A 12,737-nucleotide genomic window follows, 5' to 3' on the forward strand; every position below is an offset into this window, starting at 1 on the left:
TTTAATCTAATTTTCTTGGTTTGTTTGTGTTATTTAGAGTAGGTTTATGTTTTCTTGTATATTTTGAGCATGTTTGGCAGTTAGAATTAGGGTTTTCATTTCTGCTATGTTTTTCTGTTTCTGTGTTAGGGTTCAGGCATGTTTGCATACGCATACTTTTGTATGCGCACGTAGGCTCGAAGTATGCGTACGCATACAACTGGCCTGCATACATAGGCCTATGTATGCACACACGTACTCATGCCTAGAAACCCTAAATTTGATTGTCCTGTGTCCTTTGCTTTGTTTGCTTTACCTAATATGCATCTGTTTTAACTTTCTTATATGCTTTGTGTATGGTTATTGGCCCATCATTATACCAATTCCCTAGTGAGTCCAATCCATGGTGCTTGGGAGATTAGGCTCCAGATTTGTTAGTTCTCGGGGTCCAATCTTGCCCGGGGTCCAGTCCGAGAGTACCTTGGTAATGCCTTAAGGGATATCGTCGAGCAACATTCTGCGTCTATTGTAAGTCCCAAAGGTTGAAATCCCTGTTTCCAAAGTGGGGCCTATGTCTATTAGGAATAATCCTGAAGGGCCCCACCTACACATAAAATACTAAAATAAATCAGTACTAATCTTCTGATGAAGGATATAACTAGGGAAAGAAAGGGAAGAAGTGGGGGGTTAGACATGAACGGGTAAGGAACTAGAAAGCTATAGACCGAGAAAGAGAGAAACTGAGAACAAATAACCCTAGGTAGAAGGTAGATAACCGAATCACAAACACTAATTTTGGTCCCAAGGAACTTTCCACTGTAGGATATTTATACACCCACCATAACAAATAAATTATGCGCCCAATAAAGGAGTTAGCCCATTAACCAAAATTTTGGCACGCACACTTTGGTCCATGCAGAAACCAAGTATTTGCCCTTCGAAAAGATTGCACTGGCGTTGGTGTTGGAAAAACATAGTTTGTATCGCATACAAAACATACGCAGTGGAAAATTAATGGATCTACTTCATTCGCAATTGATAACATATACTATGTAAATTTCAGAATTTAAGAACAAGAGAGCTTACCTTGGTGCGGTGGAATTCAAAACCAAAGATTAGAAGTATTCGAGAACACTTTTAATCTTTACTCCAATTCCACTTATGCCCAAGAAGTGTGGTCTCTCAATCAATTTGCATGTATGTGTTCAAGGGAGAATATGAGAGTGGCTTACTCTCACATACACCATTTCATTCCTCATAAAATTATGTATGTTTCTCTCCTTATATATGACTGATTATCTAATTAGGCTAGCCTTTTAGGCCATTCTAATTGGGATTTAGTATGTGGCTTGCAGTGGGACCAAAAGGGAACAAATAAGACTTTAGCTCCAATGGGCCTTGGGCTTATCTGTCAACTCTTGACCAGTTCAAAATTATCATTAATTATATTTAATATCATTATATAAATATAATTGCACTCTGCGCCTTATTAATAAATTATATCCCAAGACTTTATTATACATGCAACCCCTTCATTAAAATATCCGTAGTAATACAAAGTCATGAATGTTGACTGCCACTTTGAAGATTACTACATCTTAATCTTTGAGTACCTGGTTTAATCATTTAAGTTATTCATCATATATTCATGAAATTCAATTTCATAAATATATACTTTAGTAACTTCTTACTAAAGTAGTTAGGCCTAACATTTTGAATAATCAAACTCATTAAACTTATCTCAAGGGAATATTTTATATCTCTGTTAAGAGATTATGAATTCCATCTTGAGAATATATGTTCCAGCAACATTACATGCGGCTGCCTAACATACTGAGGTTTTGATCGTGACTTTAGGTCCCACTCCTGATATATCAAAGCAACCTACACTTCATGATCAGGTTCATTATTCTCTCAGGATTGGGAGTTCATGTAAATAGAAGTTGTGAGATTTATTATTCATTTGACAGTCGTTAGGAAAATAATAAATCTCACAGCGGTCCAGTTCAATATGTCTTAACTCTTAAAACATATCAACTAGAAGTCTCCACTTCCATGATCAAGACAAATCATCTTAGTTGATATGTTATGGTCTTCGCAGATGACATGCCCAATTTCATCACCGACTACGAACTAAAATTCTAAGTTTACAAAGAACTTGTGATTTATATCTTCTGTGACTAAATCACATACTATGCATCTCATGGACTATATGATAATGTCCAAATATTCATGTTACCATTATTCTAGATGATAATAAAAAAACTTTATTAATCAAAACATAATGTCACACATAATGTCATACATAGCATCATACAATAGGATTTAAAGGGCACATATCCTAACAATCTCCCACTTGCCCTAAAGACTATTGTGCACTAATCTAACTCCCATTCCCTCGAAATATGACTCAAAATTACTTTAGGGCAAGGCTTTGGTAAAGGGATTTGCTAGATTACTTACACTATCAATCTTTGCTACTACTACATCTCTTCGAGCAATAGTGTCTCGAATGATGTAGTACTTTCTTTCTATGTGCTTTCCTTTTGTTAGGATTAGTGCCCTTAAATCCTATTGTATGATGCTATGTATGATATTATGTATGACTTAATATTGTAATTAATAAAGTTTTTTTATTATAATCTAAAATAATAGTAGCATGAATATTGGACATTATCATATAGTTCATCTACGAAGACTATAACATATCAACTAAGATGATTTGTCTTGATCATGGAAGCGGAGACTTCTAGTTGGTATGATGATTTGTCTTGCCCATTGGCCCAATTCTAGATGCTAGCATTTGCCAAGAGGGGTTGGTCACCAAGCATAAATGCACTCTGCTAGCCCGGTGCAGGGATTGCCAAAGAGAGGGCTATGTTGGAGCCTATCATCTCGGTGGGCCTCGAGTCTGAGGGAGGCTCCCACATAACCAAAGGCACGGTGGTCAGGAAAGGAGGGGGACTGGATGGTGCATCACTTGGGTGCTCAGTTGACTCAGTAGTTTCCCATGGTCTTTTGTGTCCACGGGGAGCTAGAGGAGGAGGGGCTTGCTAATGAGGGGCTAACCATCCCCTGGGTAGGAAATGGTCCACTGTCATTTTCCTCTTAACTACCATCTCGATTGTGGGTTCCTCGGTCTATGTGCCTTTGGATGAAGAGTCAACGAGCTCTACTGCCGCTGTTTCCTTGGCTTGATCTGTCATGGACGACTCTTCGATGGGAATGTGCTCGACACGACCGTGAAATACCCAATCAGTTGAACAATCTCTAACTAGGAGTAGTTACCCTTCCTTTATCTATCGAGGATCAAGGCGCCAAGCTTCGCCGAGTGTCAATCCCCTCGGGAGGAAACCGCGAAGGCGTATGTTAAGGTAGGACAACAACGGTATACCAACAGTCAGCACATGCCCAAGATCCGGGAAGCTTGTGTACGAAGGGGTGCACTTGAGAATGAGGTGGGAAGCCCTCAAGTGACTGTCGTAACGCACAAAGATATAAGATCGCAACACGAAGTTCAAGTCTCGAACATGTATAATGTCGGAATCTGGCTTGTAACGTTTGGTGTATGCATAAACAAAGAGGAACATAAGTGTTAAAATAATAATAATAATAATAATAATAATAATAATAATAATAATAATAATAATAATAATAATAACAAAAAATGGGTGGTATCGACCAATCTCCCAAGGTGAGGTCGGACAAGTTAGTTTGCTGGCAAGCCAGTTGCCGCTCACTTTGATGTACTCTCCCACCGAGTTCCTGTTGCAGTCGGGGAGGCACGATATTAGACAAACCATGGTGTCTCGGACTTTAAGATAATACCCCGGCCTTTTGTTACCATATAAACTATACATAAAATTAATATTGTGGTGGTTAAGGTGTAGATTGTACAGGTTGTTGAGCCCACTTACATAACTCATCACTTTGTAGAAATTTGATGGGAGTTGGTCGATGCAAAGGCTGTAAAACCTAAGTATCCTAAGCAATAGGGGGTCTACTAGGAATCTAACCCCACCCTTTAGTATGGTTATCAAAGGAAAAAACACTACATTAGGGCGTCTATCATTTTCTATACTACCCTCATGGCAATATGCTATGTCTACGTCTAAGCGTACGTTAAATCTAGCCATAAATTGGCTAAGGTAGTCTAAGTCTTGAGAAGGTGTGCAAAACTCATTTTTATCAGGGAATAAGAGGGGAACTCAAAGAAAAACAAGGTAGGGATTAAGGAACTTAAAATAAGCACACTAAGGAGGATGATCTCGGGGAGGAGTAAGGTGCTCGGGAACTACGGACAATGAGAGTGAGGGAGAGAGTAAGAAATGGTTAGTGTGGGAGGAAACTTCAATTTATAGGGGAGAAAATCAAGGAAACATTAAATGGGTTTTAGGCGGGAAAGGCATTAATTCCTCTTTTTGAAGCCGTTACATGCGTGGCCTCGGTACATGAACCATTGGGTAATAATGACCATTGGATTTGACAACTTGCTACCCCATGTGTCAAAACCATAGGCTGTCTTGTCTGAATTTAGTGGATGACAATTTGTATACCAGAGGAGTAACCGGTGACTTAATAAGGGTCTTTGATTCCATCCCCGAGGTGCAGGACGAAATCAAAGGGGCTATTGTATGGTTATCGGCCCATCATTAGTAGGCCCATGGGCTAAAGGTCTGATACCAATTCCCTAGTGAGCCCAATCCATGGTGCTCGAGAGATTGGGCTCCGGATTGGTTAGTTCTTGGGGTTCAATCTTGCCCAGGGTCCAGTCCAGGAGTACCTCAGTAATGCCTTGGGGGATATCGTTGCCGAGCAACATTTGACATCTATTGTAAGTCCCAAAGGCTGAAATCTCTGTTTCCAAATTGGGGCCCATGTCTGTTAGGAATAATCCTGAAGGGCCCCACCTACATGAAAAATACTAAAATCAATCATTGCTAATCCAGTAAGGGAGGATAAAAATAGGGAAAGAAAGGGAAGAAGTGGGGGGTTAGACATAAGGGGGTAAGGAACCAAAAAGCTACAAACCGAGAACAAATAACCCTAGGTAGAAGATAGATAACCAAATCACAAATACTAACTTTGGTCCTAAGGAACTTCCCATTGTAGGATATCCATACACCCACCATAACAAATAAATTGTGAGCCCAATAAAGGAGTTAGCCCATTAACCAAAATTTTGGCATGCACACTTTGGATTTGTTTTTTCTTTGTCCACATGTATGTTTCTTATTGTATACTAGATTAGGATTTATCTCCTTATTTCTTAATCTTAATACCATGCCATTCATTCATATGTCCATGCATCAATGCCATAGGCGTTGTGTTGCTGCAAAGTAAGTAAATGGTAAGTCATGCATTAAAAATGCCCATGCATTTGTCTTGGGATTTTATTTTGATGATTTGATGGAAAATGCTTAGATGTATGATTAGGGTTTGTAATATGTTAATGAAGAAAAAAAATCTGGTTTTGTATCTCATACAAAACACATAGCGGAAGCGACGAACTAGGATCTATTTCATTCATGATTGATAACGTGCACTATGTAAATTTCAGAATTTAAGAACAAGATAGCGTACCTTGGTGTGGAGAAATTCAAAACAAAGATTGGAAGCACTTGGGAACACTTTTAATCTTCACTCCAATTATTGTTAAGATTAGTGCCCTTAAATTCTATTGTATGATGCTATGTATGATATTATGTATGACATTATATAAGACATGATGTATGACTTAATATTGTGATTGATAAAGTTATTTTATTATTATCTAAAATAATGATAACATGAATATGAGACATTATCATATAGTCCATGAGATGCATTGTATGTGATTTATGTGAAAAGTCACAGAAGATGTAAATCACAAGTTCTTTGTAAACTCAGAATTTATAGTTCGTAGTCGGTGATGAAATTGGGCATTTCATCTGCGAAGACTATAACGTGTCATCTTGATCATGGAAGTGGAGACTTCTAGTTGATATGTTGATATGTTTTAAGAGTTAAAACATATTGAACAGGACCACTGTGAGATTTATTATTCTTCTAACGACTGTCAAATGAATAATAAATCTCACGACTTCTATTTGCATGAACTCTTAATCTTGAGAGAATAATGGACCTGATCATGAAGTGTAGGTTTCTTTGATATATCAGGAGTGAGATCTGAAATAACGGTCAAAACCTCAGTATGTTAGGCAGCCACATTTAGTGTTGATGGAACATATATTCTCAAGATGGAATTCATAGTCTCTTGATGGAGATATAAAATATTTCCTTGAGATAAGTTTAATGGATTCAGTTATTCAGAGAGTTAGGCCTAACCACTTTAGTAAGAAATTACTAAAGTATATATTTATGAAATTGGATTTCATAAATATATAATGAATAACTTTAAAGAACCGGGTACTCAAGGATAAGATGTAGTAATTTACAAAGTGACAGTCTACGTTTATGACTTTGTGTTACTACGAATATTTTATGAAGGGGTTACGTGTATAATAAAGTCTTGGGATATAATTTATTAATAAGGCCTAGAGTGCAATTATATTTATATAGTGGTATTAAATATAATTAATGGTAACTTTGGACTTGTCAAGAGTTGACGGAAAAGCCCAAGGCTCATTGGAGCTAGTGTCTTATTGGTCCATTTTGGTCCCACTCCAAGCCACACACTAAAGCCCAATTGGAAATGCCCAATAGGCCAGCCCAATTAGATAATCAGTTAGTTATAAAGGGAGAAACATACAGAATTTTTACAAGAAGAGATTAGAAAAGAAAAGAAACGGTGTGTGAGAGAGTGTGAGACACACTTTCATTCTCCCTTTGAAAAACTGATTGAGAGACCACACATCTTGGGCGTAATGTGGAATTGGAGTGAAGATTAAAAGTGTTCCCAAGTGCTTCCAATCTTTGTTTTGAATTTCTCCACACCAAGGTACGCTATCTTGTTCTTAAATTCTGAAATTTACATAGTGCACGTTATCAATCATGAATGAAATAGATCCTAGTTCGTCGCTTCCGCTATGTGTTTTGTATGAGATACAAAACCAGATTTTTTTTCTTCAATTGGTATCAGAGCCAGGTTTTCATATCATGATTGTATTGCGTGTGATTGAATTTTAGAATTTAAGAAAACCATTATCTTTGTGTTTTAAATTTCTGCATAAAGATATTGTTCCATAAATCTTATGTGCATTGATAAATATATGTGATATATTATTCTACATGTGCACGGATTAGTCATAGATTCAATAATTGTTAATGGAAGAATATGAGATTGCATAAAATATCCTGCGTTTGAATGATGTGGTGCCTTAAAGTGAATGTACGGATTGCAATGGTAGTTTTCAAAACAGTTTCTTCATCCATCAATAACTACCATAGAGCATTAACGTTGCATTGTTTGAATGCCATTGCATGGCTTGCCTTAAATGCACCGTTTGACCTTTGAATGCATGGATTGGAGTCTTATTGCATGGAGTGAATGGTTCTTGCATGTGTTTTACGGATGGTTCTTGGATTTTTCCATTGCATGGTTTGACCAATTTCTTTGCATGGTTGAATATGGCCCACGGTTACATTAATGATCATGCATAAAGCCAAACCTTTTGAATGCAATAGTTGTTACTAGCTTGCACCTTTTGGACTACATGACAATGGTTTGACCATTTCTTTGATTTGAAGGAAGTGAATCCGTGAGGATTCAAACCTTCTGACAACTATATATATATATATATATATATATATATATATATATATATATATAATATTATATAATGTAATATTATATTATATTTTATATATTACGTTATATATATATATAATATTATATAATGTAATAATTATATATTATATATATTAATTTGTATATTATATTATATATAATATAATATAAATTTTTATATATAATAAAGGTTTTTATTACGTTATATATATTTATATATGTTAATGCTAGTTTAATGAAATTTATTCCTAATTAGATTAGGATTATATTTTTCACGTGTCTAGCATTATTATCATTCTTGATCTTAAAAACTTTTATTTTAAAATATCTAGTGGGAGAGAGATTCAAGGGTTGGATCTCACGGCCTCCATTGTTGGTTCATAGTAGTGTGAAATATATACTTTGTCTTTGCCTCAAGCTTAGCATTCCATGCGGAGAGTATTTATTTCATGGTCCTACAAGATTGAATTTCTTGGTTTATAGTGGTTTGATAAACACCTTGTCTTAGTTTCGAGCTTTGCATTCCATGCGGAGGGTGTTTTATCATGGTACTACAAAATAAGCCTGTTAAAGGGATGAGATGTGGTTACACATGATTCTAGACAATGGTATACACTAGACTAAGTATTTTAGTATCCTCTATGCTGAGTTCTTACTATTATTACTTAGAGGCTAAATGTAAAACGACATATTATTAGTGTTTGATAAGAGTTATCATGATAGCACTAATAATGAGAATAGTTCTCAATCAATCATAGTATTTTATATTCACTCTATGCTGAGGGATATTGAATATGAGATTGGGTTGTCGTTGCATATGTTATTTTATGGTTTTATTAAGGTTCCATATTATATGCTTTTATGCTAAATTGATAATGTCTAATTTACTTATTATATTCATGTTTATTATTTTAAGATTTTGTCATGGCATCATTTAGCCCACTTGTTTCTATTCTTAACCAAAACAAACTGACTGGATCCAACTATGTTGATTGGAAAAGAAATTTGGACATTGTTCTTACTGCTGAAGAGCACAAGTATGTGCTTACTCAACCATGTCCTAAATTTCCTTCATTAGATGCTCCTCTTGAGGAAAAACAGCGATATGATCGTTGGCAGAAATCTAATGAGATGGCCAAGTGCTACATCCTAGCATCTATCTCAAATGTTCTACAGCATCAAATGTGGGATGTAGAACTTGCTTCGGACATCATGCTAAGTCTGAAGGAGATGTTTGGTGAGCAAGGCCGTTCTGCAAGGCCGTTCTGCAAGGCAAGAAACCATGAGGCAAATTTATAATACCAAAATGGATGTAGGAAGTTCAGTGAATGAGCATTATCTTAGGATAATTGCTAATCTGAACACATTAGAAGTTTTAGGTGCCGACATTAATGGAGAATCCCAAGTGGATATGATACTCCAGTCACTACCAAAATCATTCAAGGAATTCAGACTCAATTATAATATGAACAAAAAGATTTATTCTTTGTCTGAATTAATGAATGAGTTAGTGGCGGCGGAAGGCATCCTTAGTACTTCTAGTGTTGAAGCCAATGTGAGTGAAGCTTCTACTTCTCAACCTAAGTCGAAAGGCAAGGGTAAGAAGAAGAAGAAGAAGGACTTCACTAAGAAAGATGGTAAACAAATTGCCTTAGGGGTTGCCAACAAAGGAAAGAAAACCAAAGGAAAGTGTTTCCATTGTGGTGAGAAAGGACATTGGAAGAGGAATTGTCCAACATACAAGGCTGCCAAGAATAAAGGTATGAAAAGTTCATTTCTTCTTGAAATATGTTTGGTACAAAATCCAACAGATTCCTGGTGTGTGGATTCAGGTTGTACTAATCATATCTGCAATTCTTTGCAGGGGTTCCAGGAGACCAGAAAGTTGAATGAGGGAGAACTATTTCTTACTTTGGCTGATGGGAGCAAGATTCCGGTTGAAGCTGTTGGAGTGTTTAATTTGTGTTTTAAGTCTAGAGTTTTAATATTAGAAGACTGTTTGTATGTACCTAATATTCGTAGGAATTTAATTTCTGCAACTTACTTAGGTAAACATGGATATTGTGTTATCCTGAAAGACAATGTTGTAATAAAGAAGGATAAAGTGTTTATCTGTTCTGGCAATATTGTAGATGGTCTTTATATTTTAACTCCTGATAAGCATGAATTATACAATTCTGAATTAGATAGTAACTCTCATGTGAAATCATTAAAGAGAAAGTTTCTTTCTACTAGTGATGCATATCTATGGCACTTGCGTTTAGGTCATATTAATTCAAGTAGGATTTAAAGACTAATCAAAGATGGACTTTTACAGCCCATGGACTTTGATGATTTTCCAGTTTGCGAATCTTGTTTGGAAGGTAAGATGACCAAACGACCTTTTAATGCAAAGGGTAGAAGAGTCCAAGATTTTCTAGAACTAGTACATTCAGATGTATGTGGTCCTATGTCAATCCAAGCAAGAGGTGGCTATGAGTATTTCATTACTTTTACTGATGATTACTCTAGATTTGGTTATGTGTACCTAATGAAACGGAAGTCCGAAACTTTTGAAAAGTTCAAAGAGTTTAGGGCTGAAGTTGAGAATCAATTGGGTAAACACATAAAGGCCATTCGATCTGATCAAGGTGGCGAATACCTTCTTGGTGATTTTAAGGATTACTTGACTGAAAATGGGATTATATCCCAGTTGACTGCACCTGAAACTCCACAACAAAATGGTGTAGCAGAAAGAAGGAATAAGACTCTTTTAGATATGGTTAGGTCCATGTTGAGTTATTCAACTCTACCAATTTCTTTTTGGGGATATGCCTTAAATACTGCAATGTATCTTCTGAATTTAGTACCTTCGAAGTCTATTCCTAAAACACCTGTAGAGTTGTGGAATGGGCGTAAGCCTAGTATGAGACATCTCCACATTTGGGGTTGTCCAGCACATGTGTTGAAAGGAAAGTCTGACAAGTTACAGTCTAAAACAGAAGTGGTATTTTTTGTAGGGTATCCAAAAGGAACAGTTGGAGGTTTATTCTATAGTCATAAGGATAATAAAATATTTGTTAGCACAAATGCCAAATTCTTGGAAAATGACTATATGAATAATTTTACTCCTAGAAGTAGAGTTGTCTTGGCTGAAATGAATGAACCTGTAGTTGAACAACCAATGGATGAAACTAGGGATGATGTGACTGTATTAGATACACCACTAGATACTACTCATGAGATGTCTAGTACACAAGTGTCTCGTCGTAGTGGGAGAATTGTTCGGCCTCCTATAAGATTCATAGGTTTGGGAGAAACTTATGAAATTATCTCAGAAGAGGCTGAATCGGATCCTTACACTTATGATGAAGCAATGAATGATATAGATGCACATCATTGGGTCCAAGCTATGAAATCTGAATTGGATTCTATGAATTCAAATCATGTATGGGATCTTGTAAAGGCACCTAACGGTATTAAACCTGTTGGTTGCAAATGGGTTTACAAGAGAAAGAGAGGGATAGATGGAAAGGTTAAAACCTTTAAAGCAAGACTAGTGGCGAAAGGGTATACACAAAAAGAAGGTATTGATTATGATGAAACTTTTTCGCCAGTAGCCATGCTTAAATCTATCAGAATTCTCTTATCCATTGCTGCTCATTATGACTATGAGATTTGGCAAATGGATGTCAAGACTGTATTTTTTAATGGCAATCTTGAAGAAGAAATATACATGTTGCAACCAGAAGGTTTCATAGCAAAGAACCAAGAGCATATGGTATGCAGGTTGAATAGGTCCATTTATGGACTTAAACAAGCATCTAGGTCATGGAACATCAGATTTGATCAAGCAATCAAGTCATTTGGTTTTGAACAAAATCTTGATGAACCATGTGTGTACAAAAGACATCGAAATAAAGTAGTAATGTTCCTAGTGCTTTATGTTGATGATATTCTACTCATTGGGAATGATGTAGGGGTAGAGTCGACCACACACGATTAATTTAAATTAATTCTGATTGGCTGAACAATTAAAATTAGTTAAATAATTTTGTGATTGGTTAATAGTTAGTGTTTAAAATAGGGTTGCATGCATAGGAATAAAAGGGATGATTGGATAACAATAAAGTTGTGGATAATCTGAACTTTATCAAGATTTATTTTAAGGAATTTATCCACAAGAAAATTGTTCTTAAAAAGCCTAAATTATCTAGAAAAGCTATAAAAAAAATCATGGACGGAGGATGAAAACACATCTAGATACAAGGACCGGTTAAAAAACCCTAGATTGAGAGTCCAAATGGTACCCGAACACAGAAGGATGTTCGGCATCCAAGAGCCAATTCGGCACTTTTGGAGTGCCAAACGGCACTTTGAAAGTGCCGAATTGCAACTTGTTAGGCTTTGGCCCAATGGCCTTTGGGTGATGATAAGGCACACCATTTTCGACCTTTTGACAAAAGGATGAGTCCGGATTCACATCCTAATCGTTCGTGCCTATTTTTTAGAGATTTCTGGCCTTTATAAATAGAGTCTGAGTCTCATAATTCAACACTTTTTTTTTACGCTCTGAGAGGCATGCGTTTTGAGACTTAAAAATTGCTGATATTAGTTGATCATCTCTGAGATTTGCTACAAGAATTAGGGTTTTTAGGTTTTAAAGAGAACTAAATAAGTTTCTTTGAACCCTAAAACATCCTCTCCAGTATGAAGGGTGCTCATGCAAGAGGTTGCTTTCTAACCCTTTTGTTTTTATGTTTCTCTAATCAATCATGATGGTGCATGATTTCTTGTTTTAAATATTTAGATTATCAAAATATGTTCTTGATTCCTTTATTGTTACTATAATCTGCTTCTTAGTTTTAGAGATTTTCATGTACTAAACTAATTTTTCTTCAAAATAAAACGGATCTACATCTTCTTAGATGTAGATCTGAATTTTTCTTCAAAATAAAAACGGATCTACATCTTCCTTAGATGTAGATCTGAATTTTTCTTAAGATAAAAATGGATTTTGTATCGTTTTTAGATACAAATCTGATTTTCT

At 36.0% G+C, this 12,737-nt stretch overlaps 1 long non-coding RNA gene across 1 annotated transcript; it reads left to right on the top strand.

Moving 5' to 3' along the window:
- Positions 1-9,293: 9,293 nt before the first annotated feature.
- LOC142618848 (uncharacterized) lies at positions 9,294-9,829 on the top strand. The gene is made up of 2 exons (XR_012841358.1): positions 9,294-9,468; positions 9,573-9,829. It is a non-coding gene; the product is annotated as an uncharacterized LOC142618848 (long non-coding RNA).
- The last annotated feature ends 2,908 nt before the right edge of the window (positions 9,830-12,737 follow it).

Source organism: Castanea sativa, chromosome 12, assembly GCF_040712315.1.
Source record: "Castanea sativa cultivar Marrone di Chiusa Pesio chromosome 12, ASM4071231v1".
NCBI classification, from domain to species: Eukaryota; Viridiplantae; Streptophyta; class Magnoliopsida; order Fagales; family Fagaceae; genus Castanea; species Castanea sativa.